Source organism: Micromys minutus, assembly GCF_963924665.1.
Source record: "Micromys minutus genome assembly, chromosome: 11".
Taxonomy (NCBI): Eukaryota; Metazoa; Chordata; class Mammalia; order Rodentia; family Muridae; genus Micromys; species Micromys minutus.
This window is the reverse complement of record NC_137980.1, coordinates 40,487,398-40,503,220: the sequence shown is the minus strand read 5'-3', so window position 1 is coordinate 40,503,220 and position 15,823 is coordinate 40,487,398.

Sequence of the window (15,823 nt, the reverse complement as noted above, 5' to 3'; positions counted from 1 at the left end):
GGCCCCCAGGTTAAGAGACTTACACATAATACAGATGTGCACTTTGTACTTAAAAGACGGAGTCTTCTTCCTGGGGATTCTAGGGTGCTGCCTGCATTTGGGGAAGCCTGAATCGGTTCACCACTCACAAGGGTGGTGATTATTTGAGTCTATTTATTCTTTCCCGTGCGTCCGTTCGGGATGAGGGAACAGCAGCTGTCTTCCCTTACCTGGCTCCCTCGTGTTGCCTGCACAGCCACCGAGATCCACACGTGTGGCTCAGACTGTCCTGAGGCCCTGAGGTGGACAGTTATTTATTTCCTAACCTGATGGTGGGCGAGTGTGCACACCTCACAGCTCTGTACTATGACTCCGAGATGAAGGACTTTATCCTCCATAGTAAGAACCGGCAAAAATGAAGTCTTGATCCAATGAAGGGCGCCGGACGCCATTGCTACTGAACGTGGTCTCTGCAAGCGCCTGACCAAGGCTAGGTGCAGTGACCCAGCTAGCGACTGTTGAATTCCCTGAGTTCCTCCTCTCATACGGCACCGCTTGCTAACAGCGTTCCCCCTCTGACACTGCGCGCCATGCAGTGTGGCTCTCGGGTGGAAGGCAGCCATGGCACAGAAGGCTCAGTTGCATACACATTAGTGCTGGTGCATGGGTTCAACGTTGTAAGTAAAGATATTTCACACACTACCTCTCTTCTCTCTCTCTCTCTCTCTCTCTCTCTCTAACAGAGTTTTAACATTAGAACTTTTCTCTTGGGGAAGAAATACTTCAGGGCTTGACTTTTTGTACAGATTTTAACTGTAAAACACAGGTTTCTCTTCTGTCTGAAAATGAAGACAAAGCTGCCGACGCTGATTTTAACTTACAGGACAATAGTGTCAGCAGTGAGGTCTCACCATTGAAGTGAGTGGTCAGTGGACCTTCTGTGAGGCCAACCAGCCTTGTCTATGGGGATCCCGTCCCGTTGGCTCCACTGAGTCACCTTAGGACACGAGCGTGTCTGTGGCTTAGCATGAATGTCGGGCCTCACTGTGAATTCTGTTCTGTCCTCGGTCACTGTCAACCAGATGCTGTGCTGTTGTGGACCATGAATTTTCTAATTAAATTTTACATGCTATAACATGATTTTTACATGAATGATACTTTGTTTAAACCACTAAATGTCAGTATTTTACTACAATTTTATTATGAAATGTACATTATCACTAAATGAACTCTGATTTTAAAAATCAAGTTAGCTTTAGTTACATATTATTTTTTACAAATAAAATGGACTTGTGTAAAGGCTACTTTCTTGTCTGAACGTTACATGAAGAGTAAGTACGTAAGGGTATTTACTAAGCATCTATAGTTACTGCATAGGGAGTGAGACCGGATCATAGCTGTTCCCTTTTCTAGGCCTAAGTGCTCTGAGCACGGGTCTGCCGTCACCACATTCCCTATCCTGAGCCACATACCACGCCTCTGTTTTATGTTTGTAGTTTGAATAGTTCATGCTGGCCTCTAACTCAAAGCACTGAGCACTCTGAACTGGGATTGTAGGCACAGGCCATAAGGCCAGTCCGTTTAGTTAGTTTGAAATTTTAGGCTAGGCGCAGTGACTTGCTTTTATGTCCCGCACTCAAGGGGCAGTCAGATCTCTGTGAGTCCCAGGCCAGCCTCTGCTACACAATGGGGACATGTTATCGAGATAAAGTATTTTGTGTGTTTGAACACAGTGTATTTGTATATTTATGGGTGCTGGGCCACAGCTCGATTATGGAGGTCAGATGACAACTTGGAGGAGTTGAGGCTCTCCTCATGTAGCCTAGGTTAGCCTGAGACTCACACGCCTGCCCCTGCCTGCTGTGCACTGGGTTCTCAAAGGCCTGTGCCCAGATGTCAAAGGATGGTTTGCTTTTCTCTTTAGGATTTTTGTTATTTGACTTCAGTTTTGGGGGGGGGGGATTTTTAGTTTAGTTTTGGTTTTTTTTATATGAGGGCAGTTATTTTGAGAAAGTCTTCCATAGCCTCAGGCTAGCCCTGAACTCATGAAACTAGCTTTTCCTGCCTCCACTCCGGGGTACTGGCATTATGGGCATGTGCCACAGTCCTTCTCTTGTTTTTGTGCTCTGGTTTTGGAACTTGATAGATGACCAGACTGGCCTTGAACTCACCTGCCTCTACTTCCTGAATGCTGGAATTAAAGTCATATGCCAAGTAGCTCAGGTTAACCTTGAACTTGACTTTGTCCTGACTTGGGGGTTTGAGCCCCAGTTGTGTAGATCCTTTCTTTTGTGGGCCTAGGTGGGTGGGTCAAAGGACACCTCAAGAATAAGCCTCCCTCCAAGTGGGTTCTGGGAATCCACAGTGTAAGCAACACTTTTAGCACCAAGCCATCTTGCTAGAGGCTGGTGTGAGTGTACCAGCTCGTGTGGGTGGGTTTCTACACTTGGCAATTATTTCCTCTGGCACTGGACTGAGTCATGCCCTGTACCACCGGAGTGTGTGAGTAGTGTAGGGGTCATGGGCCTGCACCAGGAGGCTCTAGGTTTGGACCAATGAGATTTCCTGGCCTGGGGAACTAAACAGCTGAGACTTGCTGATAAAAGGGCTGAGACCCTGTTTCAAGAAAAGTAAAAGAAACGTAGGCAGTTCACCTAGGAGAGGACTTCTGACACTGTTGTTACTGATTTAAAACTAATGTTTGCCAGGCCGGTAGCACAGGGCAGGCTGAGGCAGGAGGATCACAAGTTCAAGGCCAGCCTGGACAATTTCTGTTCCATGTCAGAAGTAAACAGAGCTTGGGATGTCACTGGTGGAGAGCTAGCCGAATATGTATACATTTATAGGGTTGGCCTCTAGTTCCAAAAGGTAAATGGGACCCTGAGGCCGTGGCTCATTCAGTAAGGAGCTTGTCCTTCAAGCATGAGGACTTGAGTTAGAGCCAGGTGCTGTACATCCCTGGCTGGGGCTGACTGACCCATAACTTCAGTGAGCTCAACTCCTGATTCAGTAGGAGACCTGGTCTCAGAAAAACAAGATGTAGGGCTGGCGAGATGGCTCAGTGAGTAGAGGTGCTTGCTGCCAAATCTTAATGATCTAGGTTCAGTCCCCAGAACCCACATAATGGAGAGAAGCAATTTCTTCAAGTAGTCCTCTAACCACAAATACAAGTGATTTTCTTGGTTGGTTGGTTTTGGTTTTTCAAGACAGGGTTTTTCTGTGTAGCCTTGGCTCACCTGGGAACTTGCTGCATGCTGAAAATAAAGGTGTGTGTCAGCACAAATTCTTAAAGATAGATAAGATACAGAGCAATTGGGAGGATAACTTCAGACCTCTGCATCTAAGTTTGCATATGTGTATCCATGCTGTAATGTGCATACATGAACTTGTGCATACCACATGTGTGTGCATGAACGTGTGCATGTCACAGTCATGCATACCATTAGTGGCTGGTAACTACCACCTAGGCAGGGCCCTCCCTGCTCCCTCCTTTGCCCCCACTTAGCCTTTCCCTCAGGCAGGTTTCCTCCTTGTGGAGAAGATGGTGTACAGAGACCTGTCCCATTCCATTACTCAGAGTCTTTGACCCACCAGTGCCTAACCAAGCAAGCCCAGTGATGTTACTGCCCTGGCCTGGGACACAAGGTTAACCTTGGGGTGGCATTTCCTCACATCGGGGTACTGGCTCTCAGGAGGAAGGTTTAAATACAGATACCCTGTCTCTCAATACAACAAAAATAAGCAAAGTACCAGACACGGGGCTGCAGAGATGACTCTGTGGTTAAGAACACTGGCTGCTCTTCTAGAGGTCCCAGGTTCAATTCCCAGCACCCCAGCTCAGAACAGCCTGTAACTCCAGGTCTAGGGGATCCAGTGTCCTCTTGCAGCCTCTGTGGGCACTCATACACAGGACATTCACATATGGACACAGATCTCATGTGTAAAACAGATAAATATCCCTCTGCAGCGGGTGGGAATATATGGTGTGAAATTTTCCTGCTGGTTCTAATGTTCTGGGGGCAGAGTGGAACAGGGCAAACAGGGCTGACAGGTGGGGGCCCTGAACCCCTGAAGCAGCTAGGTAACACTGCCTGGTCTGGAGCGTGCAGTGTAGACCCAGATGGTTTCATCATGAGCGCTAGAACTGTGGATGTGAGCCACTGTGCTTTGTCCTTTCGTTTTAGGACAAGGTCTCCTGTGACCTAGACTGGTCTCAGACTTACTCAGTACCTTAGGATGACTTTGAACTCCTCATCCTCCTGCCACTGCCTCTCAAATGCCTGGAATTAGAAAACATGAGCCACCACACCTGGCTTGTTTCTTCCTACCCCCCTGGGAATTGAACTCAGGAAGGTGAGCAGGCGAGGCAACACTACAGCTCTGACTGGTGGTCTGCACTCTATTTGGTTTCTAGCTTATAATAAGCCCTCTGGAGCTGTGTCTTCCACACCCGTTAGCCTCTGTGCTGCATCAAGGGCGCACCCATCCTAGGAGCCGGGAATTCATTTCCACTTGTGTCATTGGCTGGCTCTGTAGACGAGGCTAGCCCCTGGTATGGTTGATGTTCTCAAGGCAGCAACTCAAATCAGTCTGGAGCAGTCCAGAGCAGGCAGGGCAGGAATCTCGGAAGGCACGGCGCGATCCCCAGAGAACCCCAGGGCCACATGGCTGTGCTGTGTCATCTGCCAGGAGAGAAGCCAGCACCCGACCCAGCACAACCCGCTGATGGCTTTTCAGCACAGCCTTCTCTGTCCAGGTTCCCAGAATGCCCAAGGAACGAACAAAGAGCACGAATACCGTCTTTCTGAGGCCCAAGGAGGCAGCTCTCAGCTCAGGCACGCGGCCTGTACCGAGTTCTAGAACGTAAGTTCCCAGGCTACCGGGCCAGGAGGGATGGAACCACAGGTGACGCTGTTTCCGGCCCCCGGTTGTTTGACTCAGGCATGTGCCCAAACGGACTGTCCAAGCGTGTGCTTAGTGATGTAGAAACTAAATCATTAACTTAGCTGGAGAGCCTCAGAGTCCCTGCCTTCCAGGGATGCCGGGACTGAATGAGGGAGGCGGCGCCAGGCGGGCTTCTGGGAGAGATGGAAGCAACCTTTGCCGCGACTGTAATCAGAGAGCAACTATAACTCAACAGTCCGGACAAAGAAAGATTATTTCTGGGGGCCGGAGAGGTGGCTCAGTGGTTAAGAGCGCTGGCTGATCTTCCAGAGGTCCTGAGTTCAAATCCCAGCAACCACATGGTGGGTCACAACCATCTGTAATGGGATCTGATGCCCTCTTCTGATGTGGCTAAAGACAGCTACAGTGTACTTATAAAATAAATAAATAAATCTTTAAAAAAAAAAAAAAAAAGGTTATTTCTTTGGGTGAATCATGGGGGAAACTGGTTTCAAAACACACAGAGGGGCTGGGAGGTGGCTCAGCAGGTAAAGGCACCTGCCAGGGAGCCTGATGACCTGAGTTTGATCTCCCGGGGTCCACATAGCAGAAGGAGAGAACCGAGTCCTGAAACCTGCCCTCTGACCTGCAGATACGTATTGTGGAACATGGATACACACCTGTAAATAAATCAAAAAACAGAAAAGCACATGGGGCCTGGGGGTATGGCTCAGCTGATAGAGCTTGCCTGATACCCACATGGTCCCGGGTCCCATCCCCAGCACAGCATAACCCAGCATTTTGGTACATGCCTGGATGGCCAGCATTTTGGAGGTTTAAGGCTAAAGGTCAGGGGTTCAAAGGTCAGCCTCGGCTACATAGCAAATTTGAGGCCAGCTTGAGCCATAGGAGACCTTATCAGTAAACAACGTAACAAATACACACAGTCAGGAATGAGAGTCAACACTTGAAATCCTGGCTCCTAGGAAGCTGAGGCAGGAGGATTGGGAGGTGGAGGTCACATTGCACTACATAAGGAACACTGTCTCAAAAACACGGACACATTTTTCTTTATTTGTTAATTTTTGCTCTGTCTCTCAATTGGGGAAAGCAGTGTATACACACCACTGTTTGTTTCTTTTTTTCTTTTTCTTTTTTTTTTTTTTTTTTTTTTTTTTTGTCTTTCTCTGTGTAGCCCTGGCTGTCCTGGAACTCACTCTGTAGACCAGGCTGGCCCTGAACCTTAAGGCCTGGGCCACCAGCAGTAGCCCGGCTATTCTTTCACCTTTAAGTGGTCCACAGAGACATCTGTCTCTACACAATGAACCCTCTCACAATCAAATTGTTTGTGTGTGTGTGTTTGCCACTGTATCACATGTGTGGCGATCAGAGGGCAATTTGTGGGGCCCTGTTTTCTCTTCCCTTATGTAGATCCGAGATATGGATCTTAGGTGGTAAGGTTTGGCAGGAGTGCCTTTAACTACTAAGCCAGCCCAATTTCTGATCAGTACTGGTTGAATTGGGTTCGCGCGCACACGCACACGTGCAGGAGCACACACACACACACACACACACACACACACACACACGGATTCACTTGGATGTGAAGTTAAGTCTCCTGCCCAGCACACACTGTGGAGTGTAGGCAAAGCTCTCCCCTACTGTGGTCCCAGCCCCTGTGGAAGGCCACAGGAGAGCCCGTGTGACTCCGCTGCATCCCGGGGAGCCTGTTCCCTGGGAGCTGGCCTCAGTGCCCTCCTCCCCAGGAGACCTTGGCTTGTGTTCCCAGTGCCCGTGCCCAGTGGGGCTGGCGTGTGCCTCCAACAGCCGGGCACGCAGAGCCAAGGGAGCCGGAGAAAATCCGCGGTAAAGGGAGGCGCGCCAGCAGCAGCCGGGCTGGGCAGCAGGCCAGGCGCCTCCCGCCTCCACTCCTGAAGTGCAGACATCCTGCTGGGCTGCCCATTTGCTGTGGGGCTCTCCCAGGGGAACTCGGACCCCTCAGAAACCCAATGTACAGTCTTGAATCTGTGGTGAGACGAAGGATTTGGTCCTGATCCGGAAGGCTGATGGGTTGAAAGCCAGCACTCCCTCACCTGACCGAAGGCAAAGGTCACCCTGCGGGCTCTCAGTGCCACCAGTTTGTGTGTTGGGAATCTTGGTGCCTGTTCCACAGCCCAGAAGATGACTAGACTGATTCGGCTTCCGACCACAACGGTTTTTTTTTTTTCTTTTCATTCCTCATTTAGCTGTACTAAGACAAACCATGCTTAAGAGCGGATGAAATATTTAACAGCGGTCATACATAATTCATGGTCCGGCTGATGCTCCTTTCCGGCCCTCAGCCCAGCCCTCATTAGGGTTTCTCAGACACCCGGCCAGCCAACCGGCTTGTGTCCTTGACATCTACGCAGCTTGACTGTCCTCCCCAGGGCTAATTGTACAGGTAGATAGAATCAGGTCCCCTTGGTTTCTTTGTCCATGATGGGTACCTAAAAGGGGGGACTCCACATGTTTGGGAAGAATCCCCCTCCTGCCGTTGAGCCCTGGGTCACAGACCAGTGCCAAACAGTGTTTTACCCATAGCGTAGTATATGTGTCCACATCATAGCCAAAGCAAAAACTTCGGACCCCATATGGGTGCATGCCGGCTTCAAAAAAAGACTTGGAAGAAAGAAAGGAATTGGGGGAGCTAGTGAGGTGGCTCCGTGGGTAAAGGCTCTTCTGCCAAGCTTCATGGCTGCAGAAAGTCCCTAGGAGCAATAGGGTAGAAGAATATCTGCCCTCAAGTTGACCTCTGACCTCCCCATGGGCACCATGGCCGGTGTGCACTGCATCCCCCTCTGTAATTCATAAAATACGCATTGAAAAAAATAAACACGTGTGTTTAATTCCGTGTAGTTTGGGACAGGGTCTTATGTGTCCCAGGCTGTCCTGAAACTCAGTCCACAGTCAAGGATGACTGACCTTCTGATCCTCATCCTCTACCTCCAGAGCACAAACCACCATCTCCCATCCGTGTTGTGCTGAACCCAGGGTCTCGTGTGAGGGAGGTGGGGTAGGGCAAGCCTTCTTCCTACTGGGACATGGCCCCAAGCCTCCTCCTGAACTGTGGTACTGCAAATGAGCATTTGCTTGGGAAAAGGAGGTCAGCCAAGGGTGGTGGCACACACCTGTGTGACCAGCACTCCAGAGGTGGAGGCAGGAGGATCCTAAGTTCAAAGTGATCCTCAGTTCCATTGCAAGTATGCGGATAGCCTGGGCTACAAGGGATGCTGTCAGAAGGGAAGGAAGGAGAGAGGGGGGAAAGGAGGGAGGAAGGGAGAGGGGGAAAGAAGGAAGGAAGAAGGAAGGAAGGAAGAAGGAAGGAAGGAAGAAGGAAGGAAGAAAGGAGGGAAGAAAGGGAAAAAGGAAAGAAAAAGTGGAGAGCAAGGGAAGGAGAAGTTTTCCTTTTTCTTTCCAAAAAAAAAAAAAAAAAAGCACCTGCTACTATCTCCTCCTGTGGGAATTCTCCTGAGGAGACGCTGGACAAGCATAGAAAGCGGTGTTCACTACAGCCAAGCATGCGGGGTCAACAGGCAACCGGAAAGCACAGCGAAGACTCCCAGAAGGCCCGCCGATGGGCACAGTGTGATGGAGGAAGCAGCCACACGGTTCTCACGATACACACTGAGGAAAGCAAGCTTACCCACAGTTCCACCATGCTGTGCTCCTGATGCGGCCAAACACGCACATGATGCAGGTGCATGCTGGGGGTCTGAAGCATTTACCTCCGTTTAGGTTGTATGGTTCATTTGGTTTGTTCTGGAGAAGGTCTCTGTACTGGCTGGTTTTGTGTCAACTTGACGCAAGCTGGAGTTATCACAGAGAAAGGAGCCTCCCTTGAGGAAATGCCTCCATGAGATCCAGCTGTAAGGCATTTTCTCAACTAGTGATCATGGGGGGAGGGCCCAGTCCATTGTGGGTGGTGCCATCCCTGGGCTGGTACTCTTGGGTTCTATAAGAAAGCAAGCTGAGCAAGCCAGGGGAGCAAGCCAGTAAGTAACATCCCTCCATGGCCTCTGCATCAGCTCCTGCTTTCTGACCTGCTTGAGTTCCAGTCCTGACTTCCTTTGGTGATGAACAGCAATGTGGAAGTGTAAGCTGAATAAACCCTTTCCTCTCCAACTTGCTTCTTGGTCATGATGTTTGTGCAAGGAAAAAAAAAAAACCCTGACTAGGACAGTCTAATTATGTAGCACAGGTTAGCCTCCAACTTATAATCATCCTTCTGCCTTCGTCTCCTTGGGGATAAAATTACAAGAATGAACCAAAGGCTGGGGTCACATGGACATCTGTGCATTGTAACTTAAAAAAAAAAAGATTTATTTTATGTATATGAGTACACTGTCTCTGTCATCAGACACACCAGAAGAGGGCATCAGGTCCCATTAAAGATGGTTGTGAGCCACCATGTGGTTGCTGAGATTTGAACTCAGGACCTCTGGAAGAGCAGTCGGTGCTCTTAACCACTGAGACATCTCTCCAGCCCATGACTTTTTGTTTTACATTTTTATGTATTTTGTTGTGGGCATATGCATGCACACAGCATATGTGGTGGGTGAGTGGTTGTCTTTAGTTAAGATTTTATACCTTGAAGAGACACCATGGCCAAGGCAACTCTTATAAAAGAAAACATTTACTGGGGTTGGCTTACAGTTTCAGAGGTTCAGTCTATTATCATTGTGGTGGGACGCATTGCAGGAAGCATACATGATGCTGGAGAAGTTCTACATTCAGATCCACAGGCAGCAGCAGAAGAGAGGAACATTGGGCCTGGCTAGGGCATTTGAAACCTCAAAGCCCACCCCAGCAACACACTTCCTCCAAATAGGCCACACCTCCTCATCCTTCTCAAGTACTGCCACTCCCTGAGGAATAAACATTCAAATATATGAGCCTTTGGGGGCCATTCTTATTCAAACCAATACAAGGTGACAGGGGTAGAGGACACCTCAAGAGTAGATTCGCTCCTTTCACCCTGTGGGCTCTGGGAATCAGTGGCAAGCATTGTATATATGCTGAACCATCTCTCCCACCTGAATTGTGGATTTAGGGATGACCTTGTTTGAGTTTGTGTCTTGCTATGTAGCGAGGCCTCAAATGTCCAATCCCCCAGCCCCAGCTTCCCAAGAATGGGGATCAACCATGTGCCATCAAAACCTTTTGGGTTTTTTTTCCCCCAAAGTTTCTTCTGAAATCACTTATCACTTCTGAGAACAGCTCCCATAGGCTCAGATGTTTGAATGCTTGGTCTGCAGTTGGAAAGGATTGAGAGGTGTGGCCTTGTTGGAGGAAATGTGTCGTTGGGGTCAGGCTCTGCAGTTTCAAAAATCTAAGCCAAGCCCAGTATTGATCTCTCTGTCTTTCTCTCTCTGTCTCTGCCTCTGTCTCTCTCTCTCTGCCTGCTGCCTGTGGGAATATAGAATGTCAGCTCCGTCTCCAGCACCCTGTCTGCCTGCACGCTGCCATGTTCCCACCATGACAATAATAGACTGGACCTCTGAAACTGTAAGCCAGCCCCAGTAAGCGTTTCCTTTTATAAGAGTTGCCGTGGTCAGGGTATCTCTTCACAGTAATAGAAAGTCAACTAATACATTTTGTTTTCTCTTTTTCAGACAGAGTCTCACTATGTAACAAGGCTGACCTTGATCTGTCTGCCTCTGCCCTCTAAAGACAGGGATTAACAGTATGGGCAGTGTGGACCACCGTACTAGTTTCTTTCTATTTTTTTTTAAGACAGTTTCATGCCATCTAGGCTAGTCCTCCTGCGGTCTCTATCCAACTGAGACTGGTGCTGAAGCCCTGATCCTCCTGCCTCCACCTCCAAGGGCTGGGATTGTGGGAGTTAATCATTCTGTGTGTGCTGGGAATGAAACCAGGCTCTGTGCATACCAAGCACGTAGACCTAGTGACAGCGCCCCTAGCCCTGAACCACACACTTTAAACAAAGAAGTCCCTAGGGACCGAGACAGACCTCAGCGATGCAGTGAAGAAGGAAGGACCATCAAACTTTAGCCACTTGGATGTATCACTGTCCGTGTCAATAGGGACGTACTCTTCATTAAGACAGACACATTGCTGTCTGTCTGCAAAAGCAGGAGCTCTCTGATGGGCTAGGCTCCGCCATCCTGCCCAGGTAAATAAAGGAGGTGGAATAGCACTCGGGGTGTCGGGTGCTTGCAAGGGTGAAAGTGGAGGTTCAAGTTCCTTGTGTCCTGTATGCACCAGCTGGATCCAGCAGCTGCCTGTCATCCCAGCATGTGAGCGGCAGAAACAGGATCCCTAGAGCAAGCTAGCGGGCTAGCCTAGGCAAATAGCAAGATTGGGATTCTAGTAAGACATCCTACCTCAGAGAATAAGGAAAGGAGTCATCAAGAAAGACTTCTAACATCAGCCTCTGACCTAAACACACACACACACTCACACGCACACACACACACTCACACGCACACAGGTTCACCTGTACACACACACACAGCAACATGTATAAACATGCATGCATACAAACATCATATACATACCAAAAGAACAATCTTCCTGAGGCTATCACACTGACCTACTCAGGCTTTGTGTTGGCCAGATCCCTCAAGTAGACACGGTAAAATGGCCCAAGGCACTTGCTGCCAAGCCTGGCTAACTGTCCTCTGACCTCCACATTCATACTGTGACATACCTGTTGTCCACCCCCCACATGTACCTGGTCCCCGGAGGTTTGTCACTGACTTGGAACACTGGAGATCCTGGGTCATTTTATGTCTGAGATAACCCTCCCCCGTCAACCCCCGTGCACACTACTTGATGTCAACTTTACTCCAAGCACCGGTTTCATGGTTTCATCTGTATGTGTCAGAGGACACATGTGAGAGGTTGCGACCTATTCTGCTAAAACTGTCATGGATTCAGAGGGAAAGGAGTCTGGGATCGGGGTGAGTCAAATGTCGTGTGTACATGCTGTGGCCGGGTAAGGCTCGGCCCTCCTTCAGGTGCATTCGAAGTGTGGGGCACTGGAGTGGCTTCAAAAGACGTTAGCTGCAGCCCAGGTTCCTTGAACACCCGCGGCTCTTGGCCACTGGTCCAGAGAGGTCATAGTGAGGTCATCAACATCCTTCCGGGCCAGCTGGAGTGAACATCACTGCGGTCTCTCAACAAAACCTTTCTCCATCTCCGGGTTCTCAGCTCTCGTATAAAGAGTCCACTTGATGACATCAGTGCGCCCTAACAGAGCAGCTTTGATGAACTCCCAAGCAAACTAACTGAACCACCACCCAGGCTCTGAGAGGATGCCATACCAAATACATCCACCAGGGGGCAGAGATGCCCGAGACCGAGTTAGAATTTGCCATCCTTGGTTCCCAGAGCACAGTGCCAGGGGTCTGTTCTGCAGCCTGGCAGAGACCAGCCAGCCTGCACAGTCTGGTGGGGCATCGTGTTTCTGGTTCACTTGGCATCGTTTTCCAGAGAGCCCACATGGCAGGGAATCTGTTTTGGCAATCTCAGTAGCAGCCCCTGGCACCGCTGTGGTCCCAATGTGTGCTTACTAACCAAGACCTTGCCTGGCAGGTTCACCCGTTACAGTGTGACCTGGTCAACTTTTCCCTGTCTTGGAAACACCAACTTGTTCATTCCACTCCCAGTGGGTGAGGCTCTCTGTCTGCCAGACAAGACACCCTTGGGTACCATTTACAGGGTGAGCACGCAGCACCCCTTGAGAAACTAGTAAGCTGCAGTGTAGCACCAACTCATGAAGGAAATAAGGCACAGAGAGGTTAATCAACTCTGCCAAGGTCACACAGGGTAGCTGTGCACCTGGTATTTGAACCTACATAGGTTGAGTCTACTCACTGTGGAGGTAGAAATGGTTCTTTCCAAAGCTACATGTTACATTTAAGAGGAGCTAGGTAGGAGAGGTACCACATACCTTTAGTCCCGGGCTACTTAGAGAAACCATGTTGTAAACAGCAAGTATAAAAGAGAGAATCCAGAGTTCAGAGACATTTGATTTGATTTCAGCTCCTTTTTTTTTAAGTATTATTTTTTTATTTTATGTATGTGAGTACAATGTAGCTGTCTTCAGACACACCAGAAGAGGGCATCAGATCCCATTACAGATGGTTGTGAGCCACCATGTGGTTCCTGGGAATTGAACTCAGGACCTCTGGAAGAGCAGTCAGTGCTCTTAACCGCTGAGCCTTTTAAAACAAAGAAGCTGGGTAAGGTGGTACACGATTTTAATTCCAGCACTCGGGAGGTAGAAGCAGGTTGATCTCTGAGTTTGAGGCCAGCATGGTCTATAGAGTGAGTTCCAGGACAGCCAGGCCTATACCAAAAAGAAGAAGAGGAGAAAGAGGAGGAAGAAGAGAAGTATTTTGGGTGTGTATGTTCCATAGCACAAGAGTAGAGGTCAGAGGTCAACTTGCAGGGGCCATTTCTCGCCTTCCACCATGTGGGTCTGCAGCTCAAGTTCCCGGGGTTGGCTTCGAGTTCTTTTACCTGATGAAAGGTCTCACCAGCCTGATCTTCGTTCTTCCTGGGGCCTCACTAAGCTCAACAGAGGTGGCTAAATTGTCCCTGTAGTATGGGCACATGCCAGCTCACCCTGTGGCTGTCCCCTGGTGGGCATGCACGTTAGCCATTGAGAACCTGGCTGTGTAAACGTGCCTGGAAAGAAAAGAATAAATTCCCCATTCACTCCAGACAGGGCACCATCGGCCAGAGCAATCATTCGCCTAAGTCCAGTTTGCTGAGCCAACAAGTTTCAAAAAGACGCCTGGGTGACCCCCAAACCAACCACCGAGTCACTAAAATGCCTCAGCCCGACATGTGAGTTACTTTTCTGTTACTGTGATAAAACACTATGACACCAAAGCCACTTACGGAAGAGGGAAGGGTTTGCCTTTCTTCCGGTTACACAGTGGCCACAGGAGGCCAGAGCAGGAGACTTAGGGCTCTCTAGTCTCAACTGCAGACAGGAAACAGGAAGAGCAAGCTGGTAGTGGGGTGAGACTATAACCCTCAAAATCCATTCCAACTGACCCACTTCCTCTAGCAGGTCTGTGTCTCCTAAGGGTTCCATAGCTCCCCACCACGAAACAGCGCCACCAACTGGAGAACAAGTGTTCAAATACACGAATCTGTGGGAGAGATTGCTGGTTTAGCCACCACACCCCACGTGGGTGACATCTTCCTTACGGCTGCAGGAACGGAGTCCCTGCAGTTAACTGCCTATATTCTATATGAACTTTTCCTTTCTTTTCTTTTTCTCCGGACAAGGCTTCACTGTGTAGTCCTGGCTATCCTGGACTTGCTTTGTAGACCAGGCTGGCCCCAAACTCACAGAGATCCACCTGCCTCTGCCTCCTGAGCACTGGGATTAAATATGTGTGCCACCATTACTGGCTTCTCCACACTCTTATTAAGATCACACGCTACTGGGACAGAATCACATCCAGCTGAGTTGGCTGGAATCTCAGTTGAGAGCTAATGACTCTCCTTAGACCCTCCTGCGATGGATAAAGCAAGAGACCTTATTTGAGGGCCCCCTGTGGAGAGTTGCTGCTGCCCTGATGAAGATGGCAGGACCTGCTAGGCATGATGGGACTTCATTCCTGGGGCCAGACTCTTCCAGGTTGGGACCTGGTCTCTCACTGGCTAGTTAGGAAGATGACTGCAACGCTCAACCTCTCCAGGCCTCAGTTTCCACCTCTGTTCAATGGGGACACAGCAGGGCTGACACTCACACTAGTGCAACGGGGATCCAGCAATCTGGGAAGAGTGCCTGGCACACGGTGACACTTGGCCGCCGCTGTGATGACACTTGCAGAGCTTAGAAGTGCCACAGAAGAGTGAGCCCAGAGCCTGGCACAAGGGACTAACTGCTAGGTCTTCCAAAACTCAAAGCTAAGGCCACAACTCACAGCGTCAGGAGTCGTCCTGGATGAGGTCTGTAGCCAAGCCCGGCTGAGTTCAATCGCTGGGACTCACATAGTGGAAGGAGAGACCTGATTCCCCCCCAAACTGAACCGACTTCCGCACTTGCACAAACACGCATGTACACGCGAACACGCGGGCACACACGCCCCTCCCCCCACAATAGATAAGTAAATGCAATGAACGTTTAAATATACACATTAAAAAAAAAAAAGGAAGGAGTTTCCACTGGGTCCACAATGCGTGTTTTTTCGTTTCGGCTCTCTTTGAAATAGGATCACATGTGTACCAGGGCCCCGAACTTGCGATGTAGCCTCGAACGCACGGCAGGGCTTAGACCTGGAGGTTTCTGAGAGAACCTTGAAAGGCAGATTGACCACTGTGTCCTTAGAGGTGAAGCCTGAAGACGCGGGAGTGGAAGGGCGTGACCCGGGGTCCAGCTCAGACTCGACGCTCGACAGCGGCTCCGCAGGCTCTACCCGACTTGTCGCCTCCCCACCCCCATCCCCAGGGCTTGCTGGGGCCCCGCCCCCACCCACAGGGACCTCTAAAACCCGCCTCAGTTCTAACTAAGACAGTTTGAGCGCCAGAGGGAGCTCGAAGGGACTGGCCTAGCTTCTTCCCGCAGCTGGTTCAAACTGGTTTGGGCAGGGTGCGGCCTCTGCAGGCTGCATTCCAGGCCTCTCGCTAGATGTGCGTTCCAAGCCTTTCCAGGACCGCTGGGAGCAGAGCCTGGGGACCACAGCCATGAGCCCTCTGGGAGGCTAGCCCCTGTGCACATTCAGCTCTTTGTTTGAAATCTTTCCTGTGGCCTTGGGCAGGGTCCTTGGTTTCGGGCCTTCCACTGGTGAAGTCCTGAATCGGATGTGTCAAAAACAATTAATGGCTGACTTAGTGGAAAGGGCAGGCCCGTTCCCCGTTTCTCCGGGGTCCCCAGTTCAAAAAATGGGGTGAGGCACTGGATTCTAGAAACAGTGATTTCTGGTTTCCCCAA